The sequence below is a fragment of the Haemaphysalis longicornis genome, unplaced genomic scaffold (genome assembly GCF_048455015.1).
Source record: "Haemaphysalis longicornis isolate Haplotype H1 unplaced genomic scaffold, Haemaphysalis longicornis Haplotype H1 scaffold_5, whole genome shotgun sequence".
Taxonomy (NCBI): Eukaryota; Metazoa; Arthropoda; class Arachnida; order Ixodida; family Ixodidae; genus Haemaphysalis; species Haemaphysalis longicornis.
The window spans coordinates 17,825,217-17,838,379 of NW_027526385.1; the positions used below are offsets into that span (position 1 = coordinate 17,825,217).

A 13,163-nucleotide genomic window follows, 5' to 3' on the forward strand; every position below is an offset into this window, starting at 1 on the left:
GTATAGGAGGCTTGTCCAAGTTATAGTTGGCCCCAATCTTTGTCGCTGGTTTGATAGATGAGCCTCGATGATTTCAGCCACTGTGTTGTGAATACAGTCGAACACGGATATATCGAACACGGGTATATCGAATTATTGTCTATATCGAACTCATAAATTATCCCCTTGAAAATTCTGTGTAAAAGTATAGGAATTCGTACGTTTATATCGAACCGTATTTTTCCCGACATTGGTTATATCGAACGCCGCGCAAGCTGGAAGGTGCTCTTCTGCGGTCGCTGCACCCCCGATTGAGGTTGAGGAGGATGTGGAGGAATGCGCGGGCATGGCGAAGGCTGGCTCGCGGAACTAATCCCCCCTACCGGAACGAATTTGCGCTTGCCCAGCTCGGCCTCCGCTACCGGCCGCCGTAGCGTTAGCTGACGGAGCCCGGTATGCTAAATCTCTCTAGGCACACAAGCCCGAACTCTCAGAAAATGTGACAGTGCGAGGTAGAGATGCCCCGACTGCGGACGCCCTTTTTTTTTTTTTTTTTTGCGGTTACGTACGTTCCCCGGCTTGCCAAAAAAGAGTTTTTTTCTCTCTCTCTTTCGGTCTGTCTTCCCCCGATGTCGTCTCGGGTTTGCTGCTGCTGCTGCTGCTGCTGCTGCTGCTGTTGCATTTTGCTGCTGTTGCTGCTGTTTGGCGAGTTGTCCCGCACCTTTCGGAGATCACTGTTTCTCTCGGAGATGACCATCGCGAGGGCTTTGTTGAAGTCCGGTCAGAGAGCCTTGAAATTGTTACCTTCAAAGTTCTTGTGGTACGTGCGCGCTGTACTTCTTTTGCGTGCGTGTTGTGCATGGTGTGCGAAGGCGCAGCGTACTGCTGGAATTTTCTAGTTGTGCAGCCTCGAGAAGATCAAAGACCAGCGTCTTTAATTTCATTTCAGGACGAAGAAGCAGGCCAAGATCATCGATTTTTTTTTCACGGAAATAAAGCGTCCTGTTGCGTTGTGAGTGCGGAATTAGTTGTCATTCTTGAATGCGACGATCGGTAAGTGATCGTCCGCCATAGGTGAGGTCTCAAAGCCCATATTTTTTATATCGAATTTTTCATATATCGAACTATTTCGCGATCCCCTTGGAGTTCGATATATCCGTGTTCCACTGTACACTGTTTTAAAAGTTTTTCATTCGAGGTGCTTATTGCAAGCTCCAGAGCCCGCTTAGATGCCTTTCTGATTAGTGCGTCCAATTTACCTGTTTCAGTCTTATTGAGAATGGCATATGGAAGGATGTAAGCCAGTCGAGATATCACAAAGGCCTCGGCGAGTAGAAGTCACGGTGTCCGCGCCTCTTTCATGCCCGTAGACTTTGTCGCCATTCTTCGGAGCATATGCGTGACTTGTTCGGTAGTGGGTTTGAGCCGGCTGATAAGAACTGTATTTCTGCTGTCTGACAGGAAAAACATTCCCAAGAACGTGATGTGAGAAGTCCGTCCAGGTCGATCTCGACGTTTGGGGCTTGCCGCGTTCCACTGTGCGCCATTAGGAGCTCCGATTTTTGCGGTGTGCAAGAGAGGCCACAGCTCTTGGCGTCTTCATTGACTACCCCGGCGGCAGGTTGTAAGCGGTCCTGCATCTGCCCCACCGAGCCTGTGCCAGTCCACACCGTTATTTCGTCGGCGTACAAGCCATGGCGCAGGTCGGGTTCCAAACCGGGTTGCAGATACGAACGGCCATGCGAACGGCGGCGAAACGAAACATCTAAAGATAGTGCCAGCGAGAACGGTGGCGCCACCTGGCCGTGGCATTAGGAGATCCATGGAGTTGCGCGCACACGGCCTCTGCCAGGTGGTGCCACCATATCCAGTTATTCTGGGGCTACCGGCCGCTCTAAAGGGAAAGACCCCAAGTACCTGTCTATTGGAGTGGCTCGGGCCCGCGAAGTGGCTAGTACTTCATTTTTTATCGCAACAATGAAGCATTTATGTCATTTTTCATAAAGGAACACTGCAAATATCACTTATGCATTGATTCGTTGCATCAGATGCCCGCAATGTTTGGTTTCGGCTCAACAATGTTGACATGTACGAACTTTGCCACCGGACTTGGATCTTTAGAAATGGCTGTGGTTGCGTAAACGTTTCGTTCAACGTCTGCAGTAACTTTGGCCGGACGGCTGAATCGAGGGACAGACAGATAGACTGACCAAAATTTTTGCGGTTAAGTAGGCCAAGAGGAGTTATCGTCTTTAAACCAACCTCGGGACACCTCCACTTTCGTGAAACCTCAGGAGGGGCGAAGCATGCAGTGAATAAGTTTCTCTCTCTTGCCACATGGAGCGCGCTCATCGGGCGCCAGAAAAGTACTGGTGGGAGGAGCAATCGCGCGCTTGCTGAGGTGGTGGCGCCCTCTTTTGCGTTGAACCGCATTGCGTTGAAATGGTAGACAGACAGGCCGCAAGTTGCCTTCATGTCACACGCAGTATGCTAAGAAGTGTACTTTGCAAGAGAAAACCTGGTGTTTGAAACCAATTTTGAGACGGAATTTACAAATTTCTGCTATTAATGCGAATGAATCCTGATTCTACTATTTCAAATTACCGTATTTACATGATTCTAACGCGCCCCCGATTCTAACGCGCACCCGATTTTCCTGGCAAAAAAAAAACCGAAAAAACTTGCACCTCCGATTGTAACGCGCACGGGACTTCGTGAGCCAGACAAATGAATGCGAGAGAAACGGGCGATTTATTTCCCCAAGTAATCTCACTCATCTCACTCCTCGTCGCTCTCTGCTGACCACAACATCTCGGCCTCGGTGCCTTCAAGCGCGTTCGCGATGCCACATTTCTGAACGAATGTTCAACCATGGTTGATGGGATCATGGCCCACGCCTCGCACGCCCATCCCGAGAGCTTCTTAAGAGGTACACGCTTGAGCCAACCGCTCGTTTTGAACACGTGGGAGCCGCTGCTGCCATTGCTGTTATCAAGCGCGCAAGTGAAACGATTTGACGATTTGTGTGAACGCCGATAGAAAAACCTAGGCGCCTAGGCTTGCTGCTATATGGAATAGTTGCTGCGTCCGAAAAATTGCTAAAAGCTTTGGCGCCATCTTGAGATGGCGATGGCGATGGGTGGGACGAAATTTCCGCTGTTTCGGCAGTTTCGGTTTTGTATCCGATTCTAACGCGCATGCGATTTTTCGGCATATTTTTTCGGAAAAAAAGTGCACGTTAGAATCGGGTAAATACGGTAGTTCAAATCTTGTCAGTTTATTTCGAACGGGTTTTATCCATTATAGAGTTGTCTTTTGGTCTTCGTTTGACAACTTAATTTACCATGACGACATGAGACGACGGTAGGAGACACCTACAGCCCGAGCCCCTAAGGTGCTTCATCCCTAAAACTTGCGAGCTTGATTCGACGTTATACAACGGACCGACGCTAGCTGTTCGCTACTGCGGAGAACGAGAATTGGTTATAAGATTAGAGCTTAGAGACTAATGAGCTTAAAGAGGAAAATAATGAGATTAAAGCTTAAAAAGGGGACGAGGACCATAGCGGGAGGGGCAAGAAGCGGAGAGAGTTGGATTGAAATTGAAACGCAGAGAGAGAGAGAGAGAGAGAGAGAGAGAGAGAGAGAGAGAGAGAGAGAGAGAGAGAGAATAAGCTTTATGTTGGGGAATATTAGTGATTATGCATCTTGAATACAAGTAGCGTCGAGTGGGCGGGTAGGCGGTGGAGGAGGGCAGGAGGGAGGCGAAGGGGAATGGATGGCGGCGAAGGGAAGGGTGGGTGTGGGAGGGGGAATACTGTTATTGCCACCATGCTTCGAATTCACGCACCGCAGCCCACGTTAAGCACCACTACAGCCAGTCTGTCATAACCCTGAGACCAACGTTGCCTGAGACCAATTCGCCCCGAGATTGAACACAGTCGGCCCCTGGCGGCGGCGCGATGAACCGCTCCTAGGGTGGATGGCGCTCTCGCGTCGTCTGCTCGTTCACGCTGCGCGCTGCGCAAGACGCGTGCTGCACACGATAAAACAACGAATATGTGTAATTGTTTTGCAATAAGCAATGACATAGTTACCTCTACCTCTGAATTTGCTATAGAGACGCAATAATCAGGGGCCGTTGCGGGTCAATGCGGTGGTTTAATTCCATGAAACATGTTCGCCCTGGTCACTGATTGAGTGTGAAACGTGAAACGTGTTGTAAACATTGCTTCGACGCATTGCACTTTTTTTATTGATGAGTGTAGTCGTCTGCCGTTTCGGGAATGTCAAAGGGTGCCTTTTGAAGTTGGCGTGGTGGTTATTTAAAGGATAAAAGTTTAATACACGAAAGGGGTATGAAGCGACATGACCTGTGCATACCCGTGCATTTGCCACACTCTTGTAAAATTGCGCTCTGTCCTTATAGAAAGAAGAAACAAACAAGAACAATTACAATGCACACGACCCGTGCGCTATCGCCCACACGTTACCGGGGACGTATTTTACAGCGACAAGCGCCTTTGGTATCGCGAATTCTTCCTGTACCTTTTCGAAAATAAATACCATTTTTGGAAAGTCTTTGCGTACGCTTTGTTGATAATTTTACATATTATTTAAAATACGTTTGTGTGGACGTGCAAGCGTATTTCGGGGGGATTCCTGGGTAAAATTAAGCAGTTGTGAGTTTGCGCCCGTCCTGTGGCACTCCGCGTGTCATATTTACACGTTCTACTTTCAGATCCCGACATGAATCACCTTGTCCAGAAACGTGTTTCATTCAGCATAACTAAATGCCTAATGTGCACGTCTCGTCTTAACCTCTTAAAGTGGACCTAAGTTTAAAGAAGGAGGAAAAGTCGCGTTATACACGTTGTTGCCCACATTTGGGGAAGGTGTGTGCCATGACTCACTGCATGCTATAGATTGAACGTTGAGGAACCGAACTACAGCGTACCACTCTTGTCTGCGCCTTTCGTGCGCACATACGGCGTGAGAAAGGCACGAAGCGCGCCCGCAGTACAGTGAACTAGAATTCTAGTTCACTATACCCACAGTGTGCATTCTCCCGGGCCGCTCAGCGGAGCGTCCACACTAGCAGCGCGACGGTGCCGCCACCTACATGTCGACCTCGCGGCGAATAGGTGCGAAAATAGTGCTACTTTGTACGAGGAAAATTTGGTACATGTGGGAAAGCGAACTGGAGTTATGGTTTCAAGCAGGAAGTCTGTTGCATTGCTTCTCATGATTTCGAGGCTCTAGTTTATTCGAGTTGGTAAGCGTGATGTAGGAAAACACGCTCAAAGTTTGACGTAAACCATCGAGCTGTTCTCCATCAACTTTTCGGAAAGCAATTTCAAAAACATCTCCTTCAGAGATGTGGGAAGAATGCAGGTATGCAAAGTTCTGCCTGCTTGCGCGCGCTGCTTACACATCCCTGCTTACCGAGGGAAACTCAAGGGAAATGAAATTTTTGTTGTTTCCATGACTGCCGCTTTTATACACACTCTGCTGGGAATTGGTTCATTGACATAGGGTGATTTATTGAGCTCAAAATCAAGAGGAAACGTTCTGAATGTTCCGGGTGCACAAAGTTACGTAAAATGGGGGGGACATTGCTGCCTGCCTGTCCCTGACCATGGGCAGCTTTCGTTCATGGACGAGGATTTGGGGAGCGCCAACACTGATTTCCGTCCCGCGTATGGTCGACCCATGTACGCCTTGCACAACTTGGGAGCGGAAGGGATTTTCACAGCGCGTTCCCGGTTGGATCGGGAACTGGAGGCCACATAGGCTCGACGTATAAAAAAACTAGTTGAGCAGTGAACGATGAGAAGCAAAGGGCGTCTAAGGGTGCGTTCCAATGTACGCTTTAGACGGCTTCGTCTTCGCGGACACTCCGTCCGGTTACAATTCGAACCAAGCCGTCCCGAAGACTTCTCCGAGGAGACGGCGTCAGTCACAAATGATGCATGCTATACCTTCCTGTCTAAACTAATAAGTGACGCCAGCGCCACCTTTTCGCGTATTGTTGTTGTAACAAAAGCACTTGTTCTTTTATTGAAATATTTAGTATAATTTACTAGAGGTGAAGATGATTTTGTTTAATTTTTAAACCACGTATTGCTTATAATATTAACGGCATTATTATTTACGAAATCACGGCTTGCGTTTGTCAACATGTCTGCTATGAGGTTGCCGTCTGCGTTGGTGTTGCGTTCGTGACCGCTGCGCCGTTCCAAATTTTATTCCTATAAACGTCTAATTAGACTGCTTCTTAAGCGTTCTACCACGATGTCCGCGAATTGGAACGCAGCCTAAATGTAGCACTTTCGCCATTGCGCTAGCTCACCGCGATGCGCTTATGTCGCAGACATGTCTGCGATTATCACATTTAAAGGGACCATGAAGACGAAGTGCAAGTTCAACTCACCAGAAAGATTGCTTTGTCCCGATAACAATGACTCCAATTTTATCCCAAACATAAAAAAAAATAATCTAGATATTAAAGAAAACACACGAGTCAGCGGCGACTTCACAACTACTTTCCGGTGATTTTCCTATGACGTCACGAAATCTTGGCCGCAGCCAGGAGAGAGAAACATTTATTAGGAGAAAAAAAAGGAGGTGTTGCGATTGTCCTAGAGGTAATGCCTTCCTTCCATGGCCCCAGACTCTTCTGCTCCTCTCCTGGCTGGAAGAATGAAGTCCTTGTGAATCCCGAAGTCGGAGCTGGCCAGAGCTGCCTCCCAAAGCGCGACCGTGTTTGTGGTGGTGTTTCCTGAAGGCCAGATGATAGGGCAGGCCCATGTTGTATGAGATAAGTTGGAAGGCTTTCCATATTTATTGCACGCGTCTGTGTGTGTGTTTGAGGGAACATTTTGGATAGCCGAGATTTGTTAGGGTTCGTCTGGATTTGCCTCAGTGTTTGAGCTTCCGCGCCACAAAGGTTCTTGTCCGGGTTGGGGAAAAGGGCTCGTCCACCTCTTTGGACGGTGAGGCATTCTCCAAAGCCTCTTGGGAAGGGCTGCAGCTAGAAGGCTAGGACTGTTAGCCGCGCGGTTTGTAATATCTCGCGCAGCCTGGTCGGCCCTCTCGTTTCCCCCCAGCTCCTCATGGCCTGGAGTCCAGACAATGTGGTGGAACTCATTCGGTGTTTTTGGCTCTGGTTCTTCAAGATGTTTGTGAATCCTTCCATTTATTTTTTGGCTCTAGTTCTTCAAGACGTTTGTGAATCCTTCCATTTATGATATTCTTCGTAGCCTTTTTGGAGTGTGTGACTATTTGGAGACTTTCGTTCTTATGCTGCCCATACCTTATTGCCAGGAGGAGAGCACCAGTTTCGGCTTCGTCGGCAGGGGTGTGTGTTATAGCGTGAAAGAATGTTTGATGGCTCGTTCGTGATGGAGTAAAACGAGGGAGGTATTGTTCCTGTTGTAGAAGGTAAGGTCGGTGTAGATGGCATATTTTTTTGTTTTCAAGTTCAAGGAAGGATACTCGCGCTCTTCTCTCTTTGTGCAGGTAGGGGTCCATGTTTCGAGGGGGGGGGGGGACATGAGTAACGATTCTATTGGGAACTCTAGTGTCGTTTGATTGTATCGCTTGAACCCTAACGTTCAGTTAACACAATGATAGCCACGTTCTTAGCGCTGGCCTCTTTTGTGCCACTTCTGCCCATATTACGTCACTGCTGCGCGAAATTTGAATGTTTTTAGATATACCTTGCATTCTTTCGCTTCAAGAACGCCTGTCCTGGCTGAGATGAACCTGGTTGAGTTACCAAAGGCTAGTTCTATCAGATTGAACAAAGTAGTATTTTGTCTTTATGGCTCTTTTAAGGGCTATCGAGTGACTTGGCTTCCACAACGCATGCTTTAGCGTCGAGCACTCCGGTGCGTTCGCATTTTTTGCCTCCGTAAAACAACTTGCCTTCAAAATATGTCCACGGAATATTGCGCTCAACGAGCCCAGACACGAAGGGACTCCTGCAGAGGTGTCGCTGGTGGGGGAGGTCCAGAACTCGGACTCTGCCGTCGTGGTTGTGCTCGGGGGCATCAACCTCCAGAAATCGGGCGCCCTCGTAGCACGCACGTGTTACTGGAAATAAGGGATTATCATACCCGTAGGAGTGCTATATATCCTCGGTATTCAATGGCGTGGAATGTATGCAGGCAACCAAGTGTGCGCCGCCATATATGTGGCCAAGCGTCTGTTGCTAGGCGACGTTGCGCGCACGGCCCGCAGATCAGGCACCCCTCTTCTCCTCCATGCAACCGTGTGAGTGCGCCCGTGGCCTCCGCGATTTGCTGCCGGCGGCGCGCCGCCGGTAGCTGATCGCGAAGGCCACGGTGCACCCACGGCCGGACTCGAGGAGGAGAAGAGTCGAGCCCGGCCGTGGTGCGCCGTCACTCGTTACGTCGGGCTCCGCGGGATGGCGGCACTTGTCCGTGCTAAGCACGACTGTGAAACACATGACTGTGCTTCCCGTTACGAACTCTTTGCCGAACACAAAGTATTGCGTCGAGTTCACTGTGAGTGCGATTAATAACATCTCTGTTGGCGCCACAGTTTAGAATCGGATTGGAACGGAGCAGGTGACGCACGCCGGTGTCTTTTTTTTTCTTCGGCGTGCGGCCGCAGTGGCCCAGGCTGCGCCGTGTCCGTGGTGCATCGGCCATGTCTGTGGCCGTTTCCAGTGTTGCTAAGCGAAGAAATTGCCCGCTAAACTTTTCAACGAATACCGTCTATAGTTCCCATTTTCACCTTGTCAGTTTCAGAGAAGTCGTCGGTGAGCAGTGTGGGGGCGCCAGTGGAGCCTCGTAGCTATCTCAGCGCCATCTATTAGCCGATGGTGGTACTATAGCCATCAAAATTTCTGGTACATGGAAATGTTGCCGGTTTACAAGCGCGTGACCTACTAACCGGTTATGTGCACCACGAAACACGGCTGGCAGCTATGAGCTCAAATTAACTTCCACTAAATGCCACTGCTTGCGAAACGACGTATTTAAGCGAGAGTGCGCTCACGGTGGTACACAATTTAAAAATTGCGCTGGAACCCAGTGTTGATGTAGTCCAAGTTCGATGATGAGAATGGGCCCGTAGCCATAAATGCGGCACACGGGATCCCAATTTGTGGTCAGAGTCCTCCGGGCGTTTGTAGCGAGCCAGTTGAGGGTAGGCGCTTAACTAAAACCGCAGAAATTAGCAAAAAATCACGAAATCCCACGGAGCTCAGAAAAACGTGGCTTTTCAGAGCGAGCGCCAAACAGGAAGTCCCATGTCAGAATGAAAACTAGCGATGACGACGAAGCTTCGCAGCTGCGGCGGCGAACATCATGAGGCAACCAACCAATCAACCAACCAACCAACCAACTAACCAGATGATGATGATGATGCTTAGTGGCTTCCCCTTTGTAACGGGGTGGCGTTGCACAGCGGCCTTAGTCGCAACGCTACTGAACAATCACCTCGCCAAAAAATACAAACAAAATAAATAAAATAATGTAAAAATAAAAAGCAAATACTTTTACGAAATTTCTGTGCTAGTCTGACTTCTTTGTTCGCATGCCTTCCCAGATTGTTCTCTGCTCTTTTCCCACCAACATTCTAACCTTCTTTTACTAACCTCTACTGCTTTCCAGTTCACTTTTCTGCTAACCTTAAAGCCAAGGGTTTCCGGAAGCTGGATGGCACTGAGGACTGGACGGATACTTTCGCACTCCCTTACAATATGTCGCATGGTTTCTGGCTCATTTCCGCAGCCTGCGCGTAGTTCTTCCTGTACCGGCTCGCGGATAAGCATTTTTGTCCGCAAGCAACCCGCTCGGGCTTCAAAAAGCAATGCACTACCTTTGGTATTATCGAATAATTTTTCCCTTGTGATCTCCTGCTTCCCGATCCTGTAGATATCTAAGGACTTCTTCGCATCAATCCTCTTTTTCCAGGTCGTTGTTTCTGTTTCTTTCACTTCATTTTTTATTGCCTTGGTCGTTTCCTCTGCACTTCCAGGTTTCATATACCAACATCATGAAAGCGGCACCTGGTGGACGAGATGATAGCGGCCGCGCCACATTTTGGCTACGCAGCGGTATTCCCTGTTCTCCCGCAACAGATGGCGCTAGTTTAACCTGCGCCTTTTTGTAGTCCTTTTTGGTAAGATGGCATGTCATCACCCCGCTTCAAAGGGGAAACCAATAGCAATCATCATCATCAGCAGCAGCATCAGCATCATCATCCAAGTGCTTGTGACGTTATCTGGCCGCCACAGAAAGCGAAGTTTCCCCTTCTGTATTGTTTCGTGCTCCACGGCCTACACGACCTGTCTTCTTACGCAGACGGCTCCTGTGCCGACGGCAGGGGCGGGGCGTAGCCGCAGCGCTCGGTGTTCAGATTCCACGTACGGGACAAGCGCAGGGAACTGGTCACCTACATGCTGCGCGGCCTTTCATGCCTTAGCGCCACCGTGGCCCCTGAGAAGATCGTCTGTGGGGGAAGGATGAAGGGGAAGAGCGAGTGAAAACACAATCATTCTGTTTTGTTTGTTTTTCCCTGTTTATTGTAATTTAAAGGGGCCAGGAAGACACAATACAAATTAGTTCAGTTCGAAAAACTAGTCTCTGGTAACCCACTCAGCTCCTTTCCAGCCACCAAAGACGCTTTTTTTTTGGACAAAAAGAAAAAGAAGCGTGAGAAATATCGAATTACAGTCGAACCTCGCTATAACGAAGAAGTATCGGGTCAGCAAATTAGTTCGTTATATCCGGTATTCTTTATAACAGTAGAGGTAAAAATCGGCTGTAACAAATCGACAATCTGGCTTGCGCAAAAATACTTGATACAAAAATGCATTTTTAGGATTCGAACCCACTATAGTTAAGGCAATCCTTAACCTTTCATCCTTGTTTAATTCCAACCTCATTGAACCGGAACATGAGTACGAAAAATTACAACAGAACCAAGTTCACTCGGCAAAACAGACCTGCGTCTTTATTTATTTGATGAAGGATGTGATCTTCGTCTGGTGGCTATTCACACTACTGAGCAGGATGGAGTTTTCCACAGTGTCCACGAACAAAAGGGCCTTCATACTTCTGCAGTTTCGGATGCCGGAGGGTTTTTCCAGGGAGCTTCTCAGCCTCCTGGCCAAACATTTCTTCGTTATATCCGATATCGCGCGAGGCCCTCACGGTTTCAGTTTCGTTATAAAAGGATAAGTGTCGTTGAAATGAAGCGTGATCAACCAAAATTCGTATTTAGTTCGCTATAGCCGATAATTCGCTACATTAGTGTTCGTTATAACGAGGGGAAAGTGTATGTGGACTTTTGCGGGACGGTAACGTGATATGGGGCAGGAGTGCGATAAAACCATAGTTTTCAGTACGTTAACTCTATACACGTTAACATTCAAGTTATATGATCAAACAGAACTAGGAGTCTCACTAGAATAACCAAATCATGTTTCTTGGTAGTGGAACTTGTAGGCAGCCGCCCATTGCCCAAACAACATTCTGCAATGTCACAGAGAAATCGCCGGAAGCTGGCGAGGGAGTCGCCACTGCTCCAAATGTTTTCATAAATAACTCCATTAAATGTTTGAAGCTCGCGAAAAAAAAAAATCTGCAGAAATTCAGACAATTAACTACTAATGCGTAGCATTCTTATGCCGCCTGTCTTGAGTGTGAGTTTTTTCCAGCCATTTTTTTGTTTTTTTTTTCTAAATCCTGTCCGACCAATTATCTCCAATTACGCTTACGCTTACAAATAACGATTGCAGGCAAAACTTTCGCGAAATCTTCAGTATTGCGGAAATGTCATGCGTTATGTTTTGCCATTTTCCGTTTTTTTAATACTCTTCTCATTTTTTTTAGTTTTTCAGATTTCCGCCCGACCGATTATCTCAGTTTACGTTACTATGAGGATTACATTTTGAACTTTCGCGAAATCTGCATTATTGTGGAAATGCAGGGCGTATACACGCTCCTGGCTGGGAGGGTACTCGGCAAAGAATTCTACGCATCAAAATTGGGATCATTGTTACAAGGATAAGGCAGTCCTTTCAAAAAGTAGTCACTCCGGAGAACCTTAGTACACTTGTATGCACCGGCGCTCGCACAAAGTTTGCCGAAGGGAAAAAGGTCAGGGGGGGGGGTGATCGTATTTATGAATTCGTAGATCCTAATTACAGCTTTGTCACTGAGACGACTACACATTTTTCCAACAAATTCATCGGTGATTTCAGCAATGAATGGCCGTTTGGCATTACGACGGCGTTCAGGCAAAAGGCCAGTGCCCCGGAACGCTGGCAGATCAGTTGTTGGGCGGAATTCGTTCGGTGAAACTACGTGAAGAAAACACACACAAAAATGTGATACGGGGTACGTAAATCTACACTTTTCAAGGGGAGAAAAAAAAAAAAAAAAGACGTGCCGCCAGTGAGGATTGAACTCACGACCCCTGGTTTACGAGACCAGTGCTCTGCCGCTGAGCTATAGCGGCAGACGCTCCCGACGCCCTTATCGTTGCATCACAAAGGTCACACAGCATAAAAAAAAAAAAAAAAACCCTGCCACGTCTGGTTTGCATTCTCAGTTCGCCTCACTCATTTTATGAGCTTAGTATTTATTTTCCCCGTATTTGGCACGCATTCCCAGCAATTACGATTCCAAGCCTGAGCGGGGTACCCGCTGTGGCTGTTTCGGTCGAGTTGTTGTTGTTGTTGTGGAACTTTTATTGTGAGAAGAAAGGGGAAGGGGGCAGGGGTGAAAAGTTGAAAGGGAGTTCATGGGTGGGGCCCAACGTCCAGGGCTCCAGATGCAACGGCTCCCACCTTGGCTCTCTGGATCAGACGTAGCTGATCTTCGAGAGATGAACTGGTAAGGGCTGCCTCCCATGTCTCGATAGTATTAATCTGTATACTATTGTTTTCCTGGGGCCAGATGCGCGGGCACGCCCAGGTTGCGTGAAATAGCGTGGCTATCTCTCCGCATTTTGTGCACGTTTCTTGGAAGGAATTGGGGAACATTTTTGCCAGTCGTGATTTATGTGGGTACGTGTTTGTATTTGCCTCAGGATTTGAGCTTCTATAGCATTTAATTCCTTGTGTGGAGTAGGAAAGGTACTTCTCTTTTGCCTAATAAGCGAGAGTTTTTCTCCATATTTTTCGGGGAGGGGGGTGTGATAAG

The 13,163-nt window shown here is 48.0% G+C and overlaps 1 non-coding gene across 1 annotated transcript; it reads right to left on the reverse strand.

Moving 5' to 3' along the window:
* Positions 1-12,405: 12,405 nt before the first annotated feature.
* Positions 12,406-12,477, reverse strand: Trnat-cgu (transfer RNA threonine (anticodon CGU)). Its single transcript has one exon. It is a non-coding gene; the product is annotated as a tRNA-Thr (tRNA).
* Positions 12,478-13,163: the final 686 nt, after the last annotated feature.